General features: G+C 36.0%; 1 non-coding gene across 1 annotated transcript; it reads right to left on the reverse strand.

Moving 5' to 3' along the window:
• Nucleotides 1–16816: 16816 nt before the first annotated feature.
• On the reverse strand, nt 16817–16924 carry LOC112745405 (small nucleolar RNA R71). Its single transcript, XR_003173336.1, has one exon. It is a non-coding gene; the product is annotated as a small nucleolar RNA R71 (small nucleolar RNA).
• Between the last annotated feature and the right edge of the window lie 1628 nt (nt 16925–18552).

The raw sequence follows: 18552 nt of genomic DNA on the forward strand, positions 1-18552 counted from the left end.
GTTTGAGTATAAGGGCGGAAAAGGTCCTATGAAGTTAATACCCCACACATTAAATAACTCAATCTCCAATATTCCCTGCTATGGAATCTCATTGTTGTTGGAAAGATTTCCAACTCTCTGGCACTTGTCACAGTTCCTCACAAAATTTCGAGCAGCTATCCATTCTTCCTCCTCCATGCGGCCATGACTGAGAGAATGAGAGCTTGAGAAAGCCAGAGAGCCAGAGAGCGTCATCCACCATCAAGGAAGCCTTCACTGTCGCTCGAAGCCATCGTAAGTCATCCATTCATCTCTGTCGCAGACTCACAGGCGTAGCAAAGAGCAGCGCCGTCGTGTAGCCAGAAGCCCAGAAGCATCATCCAGTTCGCGCGCTCTACCGTCGCTTGAAGCCGTCGTCTAGTCATAAGTCATGTCAACAAACCCTAAGCGGAGCAGCAATCCAGTCGCCGAGCAGCACTCTGGTCGCCGAGCAACACTCTAGTCGCCGAGCCCCCTCCTGCAAAAAACAACCGAACAATGTCTTCTTCGGAGGTTAGAATTTGTCCTTGGTTATAATTTTTTTTTTTACTGTAATTAATGTATATATTGTAAACAAACTCACCAATAAAACACGGAGAAGAATCCTTTCTGAACAATTTTCGCGTCCTAACCTGGGGATGTTAAAATATATTATCGCCTTAAAAAAAATCTCTAATTCCGAATGGTGAAAATAAGCTTAATTAAGACCCACATTTCCATTCACTTGTTATTTGCTGAATTGAATAATTGTTTTGTGTATAAAGATCGGAAATCCATGTCTAAGTAATCTCAAAATCCTAGTCTGCAGTGTTTTTTCAACACTATATATAACTTTAGTGGGATTTTTAGTGATATTTGTACTTGATTTAACCTGAATTATGCTGCCCTTTAATTGTACTAGTTAATTGTTTGATATTTGTACTAGTTAATTGTACTAGTTAATTGTTTGATTTAACCCGAATTATGCTGCCCTTTAGTGGGATTTTTACTTGATATTTGTACTAGTTAATTGTTTGATTATTATTATTATTATTATTTATACTCAGAACACATGATCATGGTTTAAGATGTCCCACCAATCTTCAATATGAAAAAAGTATCCAATTTCAATCAAAAGATCAGTTTTCTATAAGTCCTTTATTGTTCAATATATATAATCATGTAAGTGTAGCTGTTTGAATCCAGAATATACATTTAAAGGTCTTGGCTTGCTACTTGCTAATCTTGTTGGATGAGTTTTGAATATTATGTAATTAATCTTGGTGTCTTTTTGAATATATATGTGTAGCTGTCTCTGATTGTTTATGGTCATTTAAATTCTATTGATTGGCATTAAAATGAATTAATTATGGTTTTGTTTATGAGCTGCTTTGGTTCTGCTTATGAACTGTTTAAAAATGAATTGTAAACCTAAATTCTGCTTTGGTTCTTCTTATCGTTTACTTGCTTACTCTCTGTGTGCTAAATTGATAGATTGATAGTTAGATAAATATATTGTAGATGAATAATGAATTGTAATTAACTAATAACTATGAACCTGAGGGATTTGGATACTTTTTTCTGTCTAAGTATCTTCGTAATTTAATTTTTGGTGTTCTTTTTTCTATAAGTTATGGATTTGGGATATTTTAGTTAGCCACAAATTTATCTTTTATGCTTCAACCACTGCATTATAATTAATAATTCTCTACTCTGCACATAATTCTCTCTTTCACACACACACTATTTTAATTTATAAATTTTAACTATTACTCTCAAAGCTACACATATAAGCTTTAAATATTGAAAACAATATTTTTGAACAAGTTTTAATGTTGAATTTGTTGCTGAAAACAATACTTTTAGTGATGTTGATGAGTTTGAATGCTGATTTTTTCAATAAAATTGCTGTATTTTTTTATAAGTCATTGTTATGTTTATATATATGCAACCAACAAACAATGAACAACCCAATGAACCGACGCCTGAAGTTGGAGGTGAAAATGTTGAGTCTGTGGTACGTACTTCAACGGAGAGTGGCATTCTTACCAAAATACTTTTGATATATTGAATTGGTGGAAGGTAGATTCTAGCAAGTATCCTATCTTATCCCAAATAGATAGAGATGTCTTAGCAATGCCGGTCTCGACTATTGCTTCAGAATAAGCTTTTAGCACTGGTGGAAGAGTGCTTAACAACTATAGGAGTTCTTTAACTCCAAAGATAGTTGAAGCATTGATTTGCACACAAAATTTGTTTCGAGCTTCTCCAATGACAACCGATTTTGAGGAGCTTATTAAGGAGTTTAAGAAACTTGAATTAGGTATGCAAAAAGAAATTTGAAGTTCCTTTGATGGTTTATGTTTATAATTTATAATCTATATTATGTTTATGTTTATTTTTATAATCTATATTGATTTTTTTGTTTATTTTTTGTAGAAATTGCACCAATCGGAGAAGATGATGATGAGTCTAGTGTGGATTCAAATTAAGCATGGTGGCTGTTTGGTTTTTATTTAGTTTAAAGTGACTATTTCGGTTTTTAGTATGTTTTAAAGTGTGTTTGTTTTTGTTATTTTGCTAGACATTTTTAATTGTCTTTGTTTTATGTTTAATTAAGTTGAATTTGTATTGAATTTGGATGTGATATACTCTTGTTATTTTAGTTTATTGACAGTTTTAAACTTCATTTTATGGTAATTTAAATTATGATTATTAGGTGTAAAAAAACCGAAAAAACTGACCGAACCAAACCACTGTTGGTTCGGTTCGGTTCGGTTTGGTTGTTCAGAAAGGAGCCAAACGAATGGTTGCTATCATTGTAGAACCGATCAGGTCGGTTTGGTTGGTTTTCGGTCAAAACTGAACCAAACCGAACCGATTACACCCCTACTCATTGCCGCCATTTTCTACAATGGCAAGATCCACCACCGGTCGCCATCCTCCACCGAGCTCCTCGATGGCCATACTGTCACCTCGCCATCGTCCTCCTCCGTGGAGCTGCCAGAACTCAGATTCAGAAGAATGCTGTTGTGGTTGCCGCCCGAGTCGTCCTCTGACAAGATTTACCAGCTCCGCAGAGTGCTGATGATGGTGGCGGTTCCTTTGGTACTCGTCACGATTGTGCTTTACGTGTTGCCTTCCATATCCTCCAACGAGTCCATCGAAGACTGCACCTTCATGTACCGCAAGATTTTGCCCCATAACAGAGCCTCTAGCTTCTACGCCATCATCTTCGATGTTGGCAACTCTGGTAGCCACATTCACGTTTTCCACTTCGATCGAAATCTCGACCTTATTCACATTGGCAAAGATCTCGAGCAATTCGTTCAAGTTGGTGATATCCTACCAATTTGCATTTTGCTTCACTAGTTCATAGTAAGATTTACATTGTATAAGCAATTTACACTCATTATTTTTTAGAATACAGTTCAAAACCCTTTTTTCATTGGAGATTGATGAGATTGTAAGAAATTTAAGTAAGATAAAATTGCCACAAAGAAATCAATCAACTTATTCGATGCTATAGAAATAGCAGTTAACACTCAGATTCTAATAGTATCCATCCTGTTAAAATGAATTTAATTTGAATACTTTAACCGCTCTTGATTGTTCTTGATTTAGGTTTTCATCTTCAATTTCTTCGATTATGAGATTTTTGAATACTTTGTGATTTTTGCGTCTTTCTTTTGTGTGTGTCATGTGTGTGCAGCGGCTATAATTCTCGTGGTTCAGAAATAACACTAGTTTTTGGTGACTCTGCCTCTGTATAATGCAACTATTATAGAGTAATGGAGGTAACTAAATTAATGCTCCTTCTTTTCCATGATAGATTTTTCACTAAAATTTGGAATATTATCATTGTTAGTTCAAGAATGTGGTGGTTTATCAGACAAAATCATCGAGTAGAGCTAATAAGTAGAATGAACCTGCCTATGGTTTATTATGTGATGGCATTGTTGGAAGGTAGATAAGTTTGTTTATACAACATCTATTTCTTCTGGTTTAATTTTTACTTATATTCCATTGTACTAATGTACACCCTCTAATTTGACTTTTATTTGCTCAAATTAAACCAGTGAGAAATTGTCTTTATTCTCTTTCTTGTTTCTAGCCTGAAGTTGTCAAGATCTTTTCTCTGTTGATCCCCCTGAAAAAAATTCATTTCATCTTAAATAAGAGAAATTTTTCTTTGTAAAGAAAGTTTCTTTGGTGCAGGATGCTGATGTGGGAAGATGGGTTCTACCGAGAAAGGAGTGCAAGTCTGGTGGAAGACATGGATGGAAGAGGAGAGGATCCAGTAAGAAAGGCCTTTAGCAAGATGTCCATTCAGTTATATATATAATTATGGAGAAGGGTGGGTACTGGATAGGCCTTTGTTTTGTGAAAATCTCCATGCTGTGTCTGTCTCTGATTGGGTGTCAACGAATTAATCTTAATCTTAATCTTAATGTTTAGGTGGGAACAGGTTGATAGGGAAAATTGCATCTGATAAGTGCCACTTTGTTGGTAATAATACACTTAGTTGTTGTTTCTCTCTCATTTGTCCTACTGCCAAAATAATCCCATTACTTGTCTTTGCTTTGTCTAGACCAAGTGGTGTTCTGCTCCAGGCTATTAATATGCTGTCAATTTTGACGTTGGCAATGGAAATTATGATGTATCTTGCCTCTGTTCATATATTTTTTGCTGGAATGTAAGTAGTCTATGGATTTCTCCAGGTTTTTTTGGCTTTGCATTTCAGAATACTCGTTTTTTGCTGATTAGTTGATTGTGGCACCGTGTCAAAGTGGATTCTGAAAAATAGTGCAGAATCTGAAAACATGAACTGGTATGGAAACATTATATTTTGATATCTCTAGATATAGTTTTCCTGCCTAGATTGCTTTGGGATAAGTTACCAGTTTATCATTTGAGATCTTGAGCTAACTATTCATTTATTGACATTCAGGATACTTGCTAACTCAAAGTCATGTCCAAAGTGCAAGTGACCAATTGAAAAAAATCAAGGGTGCAAGCACATGACGTGTACTCCACCTTGTAAATTTGAATTTTGTTGATATGTTCTGTTTTTAGTATATTCCATTATCAATTGTCAGTTGTCATTGTTGTTGTGTGGGGGTGTGTGGTTTTTTTTTAGACAAATTATATTATATGGGGATTATAATGAATTATATTAATTCTCATCTTTTATGTGTCTTTATTTTCAAATGTTTCAAGCTGATGTGGGTGCTCACTGAGTCTTATGATATATATTATCTTAGGCTATGTCTTGGTACATGGTCAGATCATGGTGAAAGGACTGGGGTTTTTTATGCTTGCAATCGATATGAGGCAGCAAAATAAGAGGGAGTGGTAAGGGGCAAATAATGACTATTGTTTGCATATTCTTCCCCTCGATTATATTTCAAATAATATCTGCTTATGATCTAAATTTTGTTCCATGTAGTGTGATGAAACTGAAAGAAAATGAGAAATGGCAAAGAATTCATTGGAGAGGTACACACATTATTATGAGCAATGGGCCAGCAATCAATCTGTACGCACTACTTTACACTTATCAGTATTCTAGGAAAATGTTTTCTTCACATATCTAAATTCATTGATTAGTTTATATTTGGATAGTATTCTTACTATGTTATATGTTTTATGGTTAATTTTCTTTCTATGGCAGTCGAGGCAAAAAGATCTTACAGATCTACACCGGATGCAAACTGTTCATGTATGTTACATAACATTTGCTATATTTTGCATTAGCTTGTATTCTTTTGCAACTCTTTCAGAAAGAATGGTATATAAGATTGCACATGTTTCTTTTTAGTAGTACATATTGCTATTTTTGTAGTCCATTGATTATTTCAGTGTAAAGAGTCTATTTAAAATTGAAGCTCTTAAACTGCTGGTCTAGAATCTTCTTTCTTTTAAGTAGAGCTAAATATGAGGTTGTGAGGATCGTAAAATCACCAATGTAATCCTTGTATATCAGTTTCTGGATCAATGAATCATTTACTGAAAACAATCTCTGTGAACTTGTTAGAGGAATTGTTAGGGATCTTGTAGAAGAGGTAATTCTTTGAACCTTTTCTCTAGCATTTAAATAAATGTATGTGGATTATCAATATTACTGGGGATCTTTGGCTTCAGAAGTTAGCATAGCACCAAACCCTAATTATAAACCTACTAAATCATTAGGCAGAAGCTGAATAAATATGATGGAAGTATTATTTTTATATGAGATTAATATAATTCACTTTAAGGGAACAGGTTGCTAAAGTAACTGATGAACGGATTTTTGCTAGTAAAGAATTCACAATAAATTCTCGTTGCTAGTATAGTTTCTAAACAAACAAAGAATCTTTTCATACAAAAAATTTGTTTGTCACTAAAGCAAACCCAATAAAATTAAACCAAAGTATTTAAACCTCGGGTCGTCTCTCAAGGAATTACAGGGAGGTGTACTTATAATTGGTTAGGGAAAAGTATCTTTTTGGGGTTTTGAATAAGGAACAAGAAAAGTAAATTGCAATAATTAAACTAATAGCTAATAAAGCTCTTAGCAAGGTATGAGAATTAGAAGTCCTATCCTAGCTATCCTTATCAATTGTGACATCAATTGTCCATTGCTCCCACTTAGTTAACCTCTAACTATGAAGAAAAGTCAAGTGGATGAATCAATTTGATTCCTCAAGTCCTAGTCAACTCCTAAGGAAAGACTAGCTTTAGAGGGATCTAAATCAACTAGCAACTTTCAATTATCAATCAACAAGGGAGTTTGATAACTCAAGAGTCTCCAATTGCTCAACCAAAGCCAAGAATATAAAAATCTAACTTAAAATCCTACCAAGCATTTTATCAAACACTTGGAAGGCACAACATAAAAGCATAGAAAAGTAATAAGAGATAATAAAATCCAAACAACCAATTGAAAGCATCAATAACATAAATTGAAGAAAGCAATCATAAATATGAAATACCTCAAATTGCATTAAATAGAAAATCAAATCTAACATGAGAATTCATAAACTAAATTGGAGAATAAATAAATTAACAATGGAAGATAGATAAACTAAAGTAGTAGAATAATTAAAAGTAGAAGAGAAGCTAAATTGAATTAAAGTAGAAATATGAAATTGAAAATAACTAAACCTAGGGAGAGGAGAGAGCCTCTCTCTCTAAAAACTACATCTAAAATCTAAAAAATTATGTGAATGAATGTTGTGTGAATGAATGAATGATTCTCCCACTCTGCAGCCTCTAATCTGTGTTTTCTGGGCCGAAAACTGGGTCCAAAACCAGCCCAAAATCGCCCCCAGCGCTTTTTGCAATTTCTGCACGTGGCGTATGTCACGCGTATGCGTACGCGTCACTTGAGAAAAATCCTTGTCACGCGTACACGTCAGTCACGCGAATGCGTCTCTTGCCTTCTGCGCCAGTCACGTGTACGCGTCGCTGCCAGCTTCTCAAAACTTCATTTTCTTGCGTTCCTTCCACTTTTGCATGTTTCCTTTCCATCCTCTAAGCCATTCCTGCCCTATAAATCCTGAAAACACTTAACAAACATATCACGGCATCGAATGGTAATAAGAGAGGATTAAAATTAGCAAATTCAAGGCCAAAGAAGCATGTTTTCAATCATAGCACAAAATTAGGAAGGAAAATATAAAACATGTGAATTATATGAATGTGTGTGAGTTTAGTAGATAAAATCCACTCAATTAAGCACAAAATAAACCATAAAATAGTGGTTTATCAATCTCCCCACACTTAAACATTAGCATGTCCTCATGCTAAGCTCAAGGAGATAGAAAGAGTGAATGGGGAAAATTAAGACTCATGCAATGCAACCTATGTATACGAATACAACTATATGCTAAGATGTTTCTATCTACTTAGTCAAAAGTAAATAAACTCTCCAAGACAAACATAAATTAGATTCCACTAATTCAAATCACACAATAAGAGACAAGTAAACTTGTAAGAGGATAGCCCATGAAAGCAGAGAACATGGAATCAAGCATTGAACCCTCACTGGTAGTGTATATGCACTCTAATCTCTCAAGTGTCTAGGGTTGATCACTCTACTCTTCTCTAGTCATGCTTTCTAAAACTTTGTTCTTCATCTAACCAATCAACAAATATTTAGTATACCAATGCAAACATCATGAGGTCTTTTCAAGGTTGTAATGGGGCTAAGATAATGGTGAGGATATATGTATGGCCAAGTGAGTTATACTTTGAATCTTTGACTAACCTAAATTCTCACCTAACACACACACATACTCTATATAATTCTAAAATCATGCCTAGCTACCCAAAATTCACTTTTGTATATTTCACATACTCATGTATCAAATTTTCTTTAATTTTCACCACATATGCATTGATCTTTTTATTGACTTTAGCATTGGGGTGATTTTATCCCCTATTCATTTATTTCCTTTTTTTTGTTTTTTTTTTTTCTGGTTTCACATGAGTAGGCACCCACATTCCCAATATTTAAATAAAGTGGAAATACAACACATTCCCATTAACCCAGGTTTCCCACAATTTCCCACACTTAATTGATACACAATCTCTATCTTAAGCTAACCAAAGATTCAATTGGGGTAATTAATTGTTTTTCCGCTTAAGGCTAGTGATGTGGTAAAATATAGAACATATGGGGATTAAAAGGCTCAAAGTGGCAAACAAAGGTAATTGAAATGGTAGGCTATTTGGGATAAGTGAGCTAATAACAAATGATGGCCTCAATCATATGTATGCATGTAAATACACTAAACAATGGACATATAAAATGGAACAAACCAAAGATTACAATCATAGGGAAGAAAACATACAAGAATAAAATATTATGGTTAAATAATGTAACCATACAATTGAGCTCAAAATCTCGCAGTTTGTGTGTTCTTAGCTATAAACCATATTCCAAATTACAATCTTCAAATAAGTTTAACAAAAAAATTTTAATTTAAATTAGTGAAATGCTATAAAAAGGTTCTTGAAAAAGAACTTATTACTCCAACCAAGTAGTGGTAGAAGAACATGCACAAAATCAAACAAACATGCAATCAAACATGCAAATGCAACAACTAATTTAACAAGAAAAATTAAACATTGGTGTTGAAATAAGAAATAACTAACCCACGGAAGTCGGTATCGACCTCCCCACACTTAAAGATTGCACCGTCCTCGGTGCATGCTGAGATGTGCAAGTGGGCGGGCTGCTACAACTGATGCTTTTCTCCAAAGAATGTGCAAATGGACTTGTCTGTCACCCCATATAGAAGTTCTTCCTTTTCCTTCTTAGTGGCCACCCTGAAAGAAGAGAAAAGGGAAGAAAAGTAACCCAAAAACAAAGATAGAAAACAAATAAAATATGGTTAGGTTAATGCCAAATAATGAAGGTCTCAATTACATGGTAGCTACAACATGCAAGTGAGAAAACAGTAGAAGCAAATGGCATATCAATAGTGCAAAAATTGCAACAATGGGGAAGAGATAGTAGGTAATGAAAGACAATATAAATTCATGTCAATACAAAAAGGGACACAGGTATCATAAAAGATTGGCATTGACAGATAAATAATATCATCCAACAATATAAAACAAGTCACTAAGTACCAAAATAATACCAGAAAAGATACAATAGTTGACTAAGAACATTTAACACCAACGGAGAAAATAAGAAACGTAGAAAAGAAAATAAAAATAAGAACAAAATTAAAATGTAATGAAAGAAAGTATGCAAATGCAATATGTAAAAGCGAATGAAAGAGAATAAGGATGGAAGTTAAAGAATTGAAAAAGAAGAAAGTAAGAAAGGAGGAAGAACGGATAAGAAAGGAGAGAAGAAAGGAGAGGAAAATGAAAAATAGGACGCAACGCGTGCGCGTGAAAACGGAATTATCCATGCCACGCGTAAGCGTCGCTCACGCGTACGCGTGGGTGGCCGAAAAAGAATATTGACGCGCGAGCGTCTGTCACGCGTACGCGTGACTACTCGCACGCTTCCAGCACAGTGGCCGCACAACTTTCTGTCCAATTCACCAATAACGCCGATTTTTCATTCCACGCGTACACGTCGCTGATGCTTACGCGTGGATTGGCAAAAACCCAGGGGACGTGTACGCGTGACTGGCTGTGCGCCTAGCACACCTCCCACTTGGCTCTCGCGAAACTCTCGGGTCATCTGCACATACACATACAACGCGTGCGCGTCGTGGACGCGTGCATGTCATGGACGCTTGCGCGTCGATTTCCCTTTTTTATGCAGAATGCGGGTAATGATGCAGAAATTATGAATGAACACTGATAAAAATAAAATAAAATAAAACTAAGAATAAAAATAGAATATTATACCATGGTGGGTTGTCTCCCACCTAGCACTTTTAGTTAAAATCCTTAAGTTGGACATTTGGTGAGCTCCTTGTCATGGTGGCTTATGCTTGAACTCTTCCTTGAATCCCCACCAATGTTTGTAATTCCAATATCCTCCGGGATCCCACACTAGTTGCATAAAGCCTTCAAGCAAGTTAAAGCAAGTGACAAGACCCCAAGAGTGTTGATTGCTAAAATGAATTCCGGGGTCCCAAACCTTGCTTTTGCACCTGTCTTCTTGTTGATCATCATTTTTCCACTTGGGTGGTAAGCAATCGGAATTCTCACTGAGACATCCAAACAACTTCCTAGACCCATTCAATCGAGGTCTACACCAGTCCTTGCACTTCAACTTTGAGCATGCAACCGTATTGAACCTTGCCTGACAACTCCAACCACTACCCATCTCCCTCTTACTCTTAAAGCCACAAAGAGCTCTAAGTTGACCATCCGTCTCAAGTAACCCATATTCAAGTTGGAAAATAAAGTTTAAGGGATTCTTACCCACTTGAATGTTGGATTGGATGGTAATGGCTTTGGGAGAGGTGTTTCTAATGATCTTGCAAGCTCTGCTCCCTTATGCTTTTCCTTGACAACTTCCACCCCTTTGCGAGATTCTTCAATTTCAACCTCTTCCACTTGGTAGCTTTCTTTCAATTTAATCTCTACTTCATTGCTTACCAAGGGCATGGGAGGTTGTGCCCCTTCTTCTTTAATCTCCATGTCAAGTTTAGTGGGAGAGGATTCAATTGTAGATAAGAATTCACCAATGATTGAATCCATCTCTTGATCATCCCCTTCAAAGTCTTCAACCATGATATGTCTTGGAGGTTGTACACCCTCCTCAACATCAATTTCAAACGTCTTGGAAGGAGGCTCTATGACTTGAGTTTCCCATGGAGGTTCCGCATCTCCTAAGTCTTCAACCACTTCCTCTTCTTTTATAATTTCGGCTTTCTCTACTTGCTTTAATACAAAATCAAACTCCTCATTGATGTCTTCCCTCACCAATTCTTCAACTACTCCTTCATCTTCAAGGGTCTCTACTTCCACATTTTGGGTCTCCTCGTGCTTCTTAAGAAGTATGGGTGCGTGAACCCGATCCATTAAGTTCCTAAGCCGATCCCTTCTCTCTTGTTCCGTGTCAATAGCATAATTGTGATCATGTTGCTCTTGGATTGATGCATCCATACGGGATATAAGAGTCTGGAGAGTAGAGGTGAGACTAGTGAGAGTAGAGGCAAGTGTGGTTTGAAGCTTTATTTGCCCTTGGTGAATAACACTAAGGGTGTTGCCATCCAGTGGAGGTTGGGATGGATAGGAGGGTTCATCATTTTGGAGAAAGGGTTCATAGTAGGAAGGTGGTTCTTCTTGGTAAGGGCATGAAGATGGTGAATATGGCGGTGGTGGTTCATATGGTGGTTGGTATGATGGATAAGGGTTAGGGTCATATGGAGGTGAATGGTGGAAAGGGGCTTGTGAGTATGGTGGTTCAAAGCTATGTTGAGGAGGGGGTTCATAGGCATATGGTGAGGCTTGTTGGTAACTACAAGGGGGTCCACCATATCCATCGTCTTGGTACGCACCTTGGAATGGCTCTTGCTCCTAGTAAGTTAGAAGAGGGTTGATCAAATCCTTGTGGCTCCTCCCATCTTTGATTGTTCCAACCTTGATGCATGTTCTCATTATAGCTTCCATTCCTTACAACATAATTTGAACCAAACTCATAGCCAAAGAGGTGAGAATTCATAGTAACAAAAGAAAGTAAAAACAGAAACTAATAAGAAACTAATGAGAATAAACTCCTAAAACTGGAAACAACTGGTGCGGAATTTATGGTCCACAAACTAACCGACAAGTGCACCGGGTCGTACCAAGTAATACCTCAGGTGAGTGAGGGTCGATCCCACGAGGATTGAAAGACTAAGCAACAATGGTTGATTAATATGCTTAGTTAGACAAGCAGAAAATAGTGTTTTGGTGTTCAAAAGACATTAAACAATATAAAGAATATTAAAAGAGCAAGTAAATAAGTTGGGAATAAAGTATGGAGAAGGCAGTTAAGGTTTCAGAGTTATCTATTTTCTGGATTAACTTTTCTTATTAATTTATTTTAATCATGCAAGATTTAATTCTTGGCAAACTATATGTGACTAGACCCTAATTCCTTAGACCTTTCTAGTCTCCTCTAAAATTCATCAACAGCCAATTTCTTGGTCAATTAATTCCAATTAGGGGGTGAAGTTCAATTCTAGTTATATGCCACAGAAATCCTAATTACCCAAATATAAGAGGATTATATGTCACGTATCCTGTTAAATCCAAATAATTAAAATTTAGGAGAAATTGTTTTCAAGCTATTGTTCAAGTAAAGAGCTTTTCCAAGTTATACAAGAACACAATTAGAAAGAGGGTCATACTTCCGTTCCACCCAAATTCATAGAATAAAGAATGAAAACAATTCTTGAATTATAAATCAAAACATGAATTAAAATAAAAAAAACAATAAAATCAATCCATATAATAGACAGAGCTCCTAACCTTAACAGTGGAGGTTTAGTTGCTCATGGCGAAGGAAAAATAAGGATTCTGATAAAATGTATTTTGGTAGTTTGGAATGGAATAATGTTGTTCTGGAACCCCCTATTGGAATTTCTTTTTATATCTAATTGATGAGCGGATAATTTATACGCTTTTTGGCATTGTTTTTACATAGTTTTCAATATGATTTAGTTAGTTTTTAGTATATTTTTATTAGTTTTTAAATAAAAATCACAATTCTGGACTTTACTATGAGTTTGTGTGTTTTTTTGTGATTTCAGGTATTTTCTGGCTGAAATTGACGGACTTGAGCAAAAATCAGATTCAGAGGTTGAAGAAAGACTGCAGATGCTGTTGAATTCTGACCTTCCTGCACTCAAAGTGAAATTTCTGGAGCTAAAGATCTCCAAATGGCGCGCTCTTAATTGCGTTCGAAAGTAGACATCCAGAGCTTTCCAGAAATATATAATAGTTCATACTTTGCCCGAGTTTAGACGACGTAAACTGGCGTTGAACGCCAGTTCCATGCTGCATTCTGGAGTCAAACGCCAGAAACAGGTTGCAAAGTGGAGTTAAACGCCAGAAACAGGTTACAAACTGGCGTTCAACTCCAAGAAAGACCTCTACATGTATAAAGCTCAATGCTCAGCCTAAGCACACACCAAGTGGGCCCCGGAAGTGGATTTCTGCATCATTTACTCATTTCTGTAAATCCTAGTAACTAGTTTAGTATAAATCGGACTTTTTACTATCTTTGTAAGGGATCTTTGATTAGTTTTTATGCTATCTTAGACTTTCATGGAGGCTAGCCATTCGGCCATGCCTGGACCATTATCACTTATGTATTTTTAAACGGTAGAGTTTCTACACACCATAGATTAAGGTGTGGAGCTCTGCTGTTCCTCATGAATTAATACAAAGTACTACTGTTTTTCTATTCAATTCAAGCTTATTCCTATTCTAAGATAACCATTCGCACCCAAGAACATGATGAATGTGATGATTATGTGACGCTCATCATCATTCTCACTTATGAACGCGTGCCTGACAAACACTTCCATTCTACATGCAAACAAGCTAGAATGAATATCTCTTAGATATCTAATACAGAGGACCGAGTCCGAGATATTAGAATCTTCGTGGTATAAGTTAGAACCCATGGATGGCCATTCTTGAGATCCGGAAAGTCTAAACCTTGTCTGTGGTATTCCGAGTAGGATCTGGGAAGGGATGGCTGTGACGAGCTTCAAACTCGTGAGTGCTGGGCGTAGTGACAGACGCAAAAGGATAGTAAATCCTATTCCAGTATGATCGAGAACCGACAGATGATTAGCCATGCAGTGACAGCGCATTGGACCATTTTCACAGAGAGGATGGGATGTAGCCATTGACAACGGTGATGCCCTACATAAAGCTTGCCATGGAAAGGAGTAGGAATGATTGGATGAAGACAGCAGGAAAGCTGAGGTTCAGAGGAACAAAAGCATCTCTATACGCTTATCTGAAATTCTCACCAATGAATTACATAAGTATCTCTATCCTAATCTATGTTTTATTTATCTTTTAATTATTAAAACTCTATATCCATTTGAATCCGCCTGACTGAGATTTACAAGGTGACCATAGCTTGCTTCAAGCCGACAATCTCCGTGGGATCGACCCTTACTCACGTAAGGTTTATTACTTGGACGACCCAGTGCATTTGCTGGTCAGTTGTGCAAAGTTGTGACAAAGAATTAAGATTATGAACGTACGTATAAAGTTTTCAGCACCGTTACCAAGGAATGGAACCGTCACAATTTCTGCACACCAAGTTTTTGGCGCCGTTGCCGGGGATTGTTCGAGTTTGAACAACTGACGGTTCATCTTGTTGCTCGGATTAGGTAATTTTATTTTAATTTTAAGCTTTTTATTTCTTATTTTCGAAAAATACAAAAAAAAAATTTCTTCTTTTTTCGTTTTTCCCAATTAAATTTCGAAAAAAAAATCAAAAGAAAGTTTAATAAAATAATAAAACCAAAAATATTTTGTGTTTCTTGTTTGAGTCTAGAGTCAAGTTTTAAGTTTGGTGTAAACTGCATCTTTTTAATTTTCTAAAAATTATTTTCGAAAATTTTATGTATTGCATTCTTCATGATCTTCAAGTTGTTCTTGGCCAGTCTTCTTGTTTGATCTTCATATTTTCTTGTTTTGTGTCTTTTCTTGTTTTCATATGCATTTTCAATTTGTTAATGTCTAAAGAATAAAAATTTTTAAGTTTGGTGTCTTGCATGTTTTCTTTTCTTGAAAATTTTTCAAAAATAAGTTCTTGGTGTTTATCTTGACATTCAAAGTGTTCTTGGTGTTCATCTTGACATTCATAGTGTTCTTGCATGCATCACATGTTTTGATCCAAAATTTTCATGCATTGAGTCTTTGGGTTGTTTTTCTCTTTCTTCATTGAAAATTCAAAAATCAAAAAAATATCTTTCTCTTATTTCACTCATAATTTTCAAAAATTTGATTTGATTTAGTCAAAAATTTTTAAAATTTAGTTATTTCTTATGACTCAAATCAAATTTTCAATTTAAAAATCTTATCTTTTTCAAATCTTTTTCAAAAATAAAATCTTTTTCATTTTTCTTTCATAATTTTCGAAAATTCCAAAATGATTTTCAAAATTTTTTTTCTTATTTTGTTTCATAATTTCAAATCTTTACTAACAATTAATGTGATTGATTCAAAAAATATTAAGTTTGTTACTTGCCTACTAAGAAAGGTTCAATCTTTAAACTCTAGAGTCATATCTTTTTAGTTTCTTATTAGTCAAGTAATCAACTTTAATTTTCAAAATCAAATCTTTTTAAATTTCTTTTTCAAATCTTTTTCAAATTAAGTTTCAATCACATCTTTTTCAAAATCAATTTCAAAATCTTTTCTAACTTCCTTTCTAACTTCTTACCTTTTTAAAATTGATTTTCAAATTTTTTTTATCAATCCTATCTTTTTGTTTCAATCATATCTTTTTCAAAACTACCTAACTAATTCTCTCTCTCTAATTTTTGAAAATCCCTTCTCCCCTTTTCAAATTTCTTTTTTTTATTAACTAATTATTTTAATTTTTAATTTAATTTCAATTTTAATTTTCAAAATTTAACTTTAAATTTTATTTTTAATTTAATTAATTTTCGAAATTCCCTCTCTCTCATCTCCTTCTAATTATTTATTTATTTACTAACACTTCTCTTCATCTCAAAATTCGAACCCTCTCTTCCTCTTGGTGTTCGAATTTCTTTTCTTCTATTCCTCTATTCTTATACTCACATACAGGAATCTCTATACTGTGACATAGAGAATTCCATATTTTCTTTTCTGTTTTTTTCTTTTTCATATGAGCAGGAACAAGGATAAGAACATTCTTGTTGAAGCTGATCCTGAACATGAAAGGACTCTGAAGAGGAAGCTAAGGGAAGCCAAAGCACAACTCTCTGGAGAAAATCTGACAGAAATTTTCGAAAAAGAAGAAAACATGGCCGAAAATAATAACAATGCAAGGAAGATGCTTGATGACTTTACTGCACCAAATTCCAATTTACATGGAAGAAGCATCTCAATCTCTGCCACTGGAGCAAACAATTTTGAGCTTAAACCTCAATTAGTTTCTCTGATGCAACAGAACTGCAAGTTTCATGGACTTTCATCCGAAGATTCTTTTCAGTTCTTAACTGAATTCTTGCAGATCTGTGATACTGTTAAGACCAATGGGGTTGATCCCGAGGTCTATAGGCTTATGCTTTTCCCGTTTGCTGTAAGAGACAGAGCTAGAGTATGGTTGGACTCTCAACCTAAAGATAGCCTGAACTCTTGGGATAAGCTGGTCACGGCTTTCTTAGCCAAGTTCTTTCCTCCTCAAAAGCTTAGCAAGCTTAGAGTGGATGTTCAAACCTTCAGACAGAAAGAAGGTGAATCCCTCTATGAAGCTTGGGAGAGATACAAGGAACTGACCAAAAAGTGCCCTTCTGACATGCTTTCAGAATGGACCATCCTGGATATATTCTATGATGGTCTGTCTGAGTTATCAAAGATGTCACTGGACCATTCTGCAGGTGGATCCATTCACCTAAAGAAAATGCCTGCAGAAGCTCAAGAACTCATTGACATGGTTGCAAATAACCAGTTCATGTACACTTCTGAAAGGAATCCTGTGAATAATGGGACGCCTATGAGGAAGGGAGTTCTTGAAATTGATACTCTGAATGCCATATTGGCTCAGAATAAAATATTGACTCAGCAAGTCAATATAATTTCTCAGAGTCTGAATGGACTGAAGGAATCATCCAACAGTACTAAAGAGGCATCTTCTGAAGAAGAAGCTTATGATCCTGAGAACCCTGCAATAGCAGAGGTGAATTACATGGGTGAACCCTATGGAAACACCTATAATCCCTCATGGAGAAATCATCCAAATTTCTCATGGAAGGATCAACAAAAGCCTCAACAAGGCTTTAACAATGGTGGAAGAAACAGGTTTAGCAATAGCAAGCCTTTTTCATCATCCACTCAGCAAAAGACAGAGAGCTCTGAGCAGAATCCATCTAGCTTAGCAAACATAGTCTCTGATCTATCTAAGGCCACTCTAAGTTTCATGAATGAAACGATGTCCTCCATTAGAAATTTGGAGGCCCAAGTGGGCCAGCTGAGTAAAAGGGTCACTGAAACCCCTCCCAGTACTCTCCCAAGCAATACAGAAGAGAATCCAAAAAGAGAGTGCAAGGTCATTGAATTAACCATCATGGCCGAACCTACAAGGGAGAGAGAGGACGTGAATCCCAGTGAGGAAGACCTCCTGGGGCGTCCAGTGATCAACAAGGAGTTTCTCTCTGAGGAACCAAAGGAATCTGAGACTCATCTAGAGACCATAGAGATTCCATTGAACCTCCTTATGCCATTCATGAGCTCTGATAAGTATTCTTCTTTTGAAGAGAATGAAGATGTTACTGAAGAGCAAGTTGCCAAGTACCTTGGTGCAATCATGAAGCTGAATGCCAAATTATTTGGTAATGAGACTTGGGAAGATGAACCTCCCTTGCTCATCAATGAACTAAGTGATCTGGATCAACTAAGATTGCCTCAGAAGAAATAGGATCCTGGAAAGTTCTTAATACCTTGTACCATAGGCACCATGACCTTTGAGAAGGCTCTATGTGACCTTGGATCAGGGATAAACCTCATGCCACTCTCTGTAATGGAGAAACTGGGAATCTTTGAGGTGCAAGCTGCCAGAATCTCATTAGAGATGGCAGATAACTCCAGAAAACAGGCTTATGGACAAGTAAAGGACGTGCTAGTAAAGGTTAAAGGCCTTTACATCCCTGCTGATTTCATAATCCTGGATATTGGGAAGGATGAGGATGAATCCATCATCCTTGGAAGACCTTTCCTAGCCACAACAAGGGCTGTGATTGATGTGGACAGAGGAGAGTTAGTTCTTCAACTGAATGAGGACAACCTTGTATTTCAAACTCAAGGATCTCCTTCTGTAACCATGGAGAGGAAGCATGAAAAGCTTCTCTCACTGCAGAGTCAACAAAGGCCCCCACAGTCAAACTCTAAGTTTGGTGTTGGGAGGCCACAACCAAACTCTAAGTTTGGCATTGA

The sequence above is a fragment of the Arachis hypogaea genome, chromosome 14, assembly GCF_003086295.3.
Source record: "Arachis hypogaea cultivar Tifrunner chromosome 14, arahy.Tifrunner.gnm2.J5K5, whole genome shotgun sequence".
In the NCBI taxonomy this organism is placed as follows: domain Eukaryota; kingdom Viridiplantae; phylum Streptophyta; class Magnoliopsida; order Fabales; family Fabaceae; genus Arachis; species Arachis hypogaea.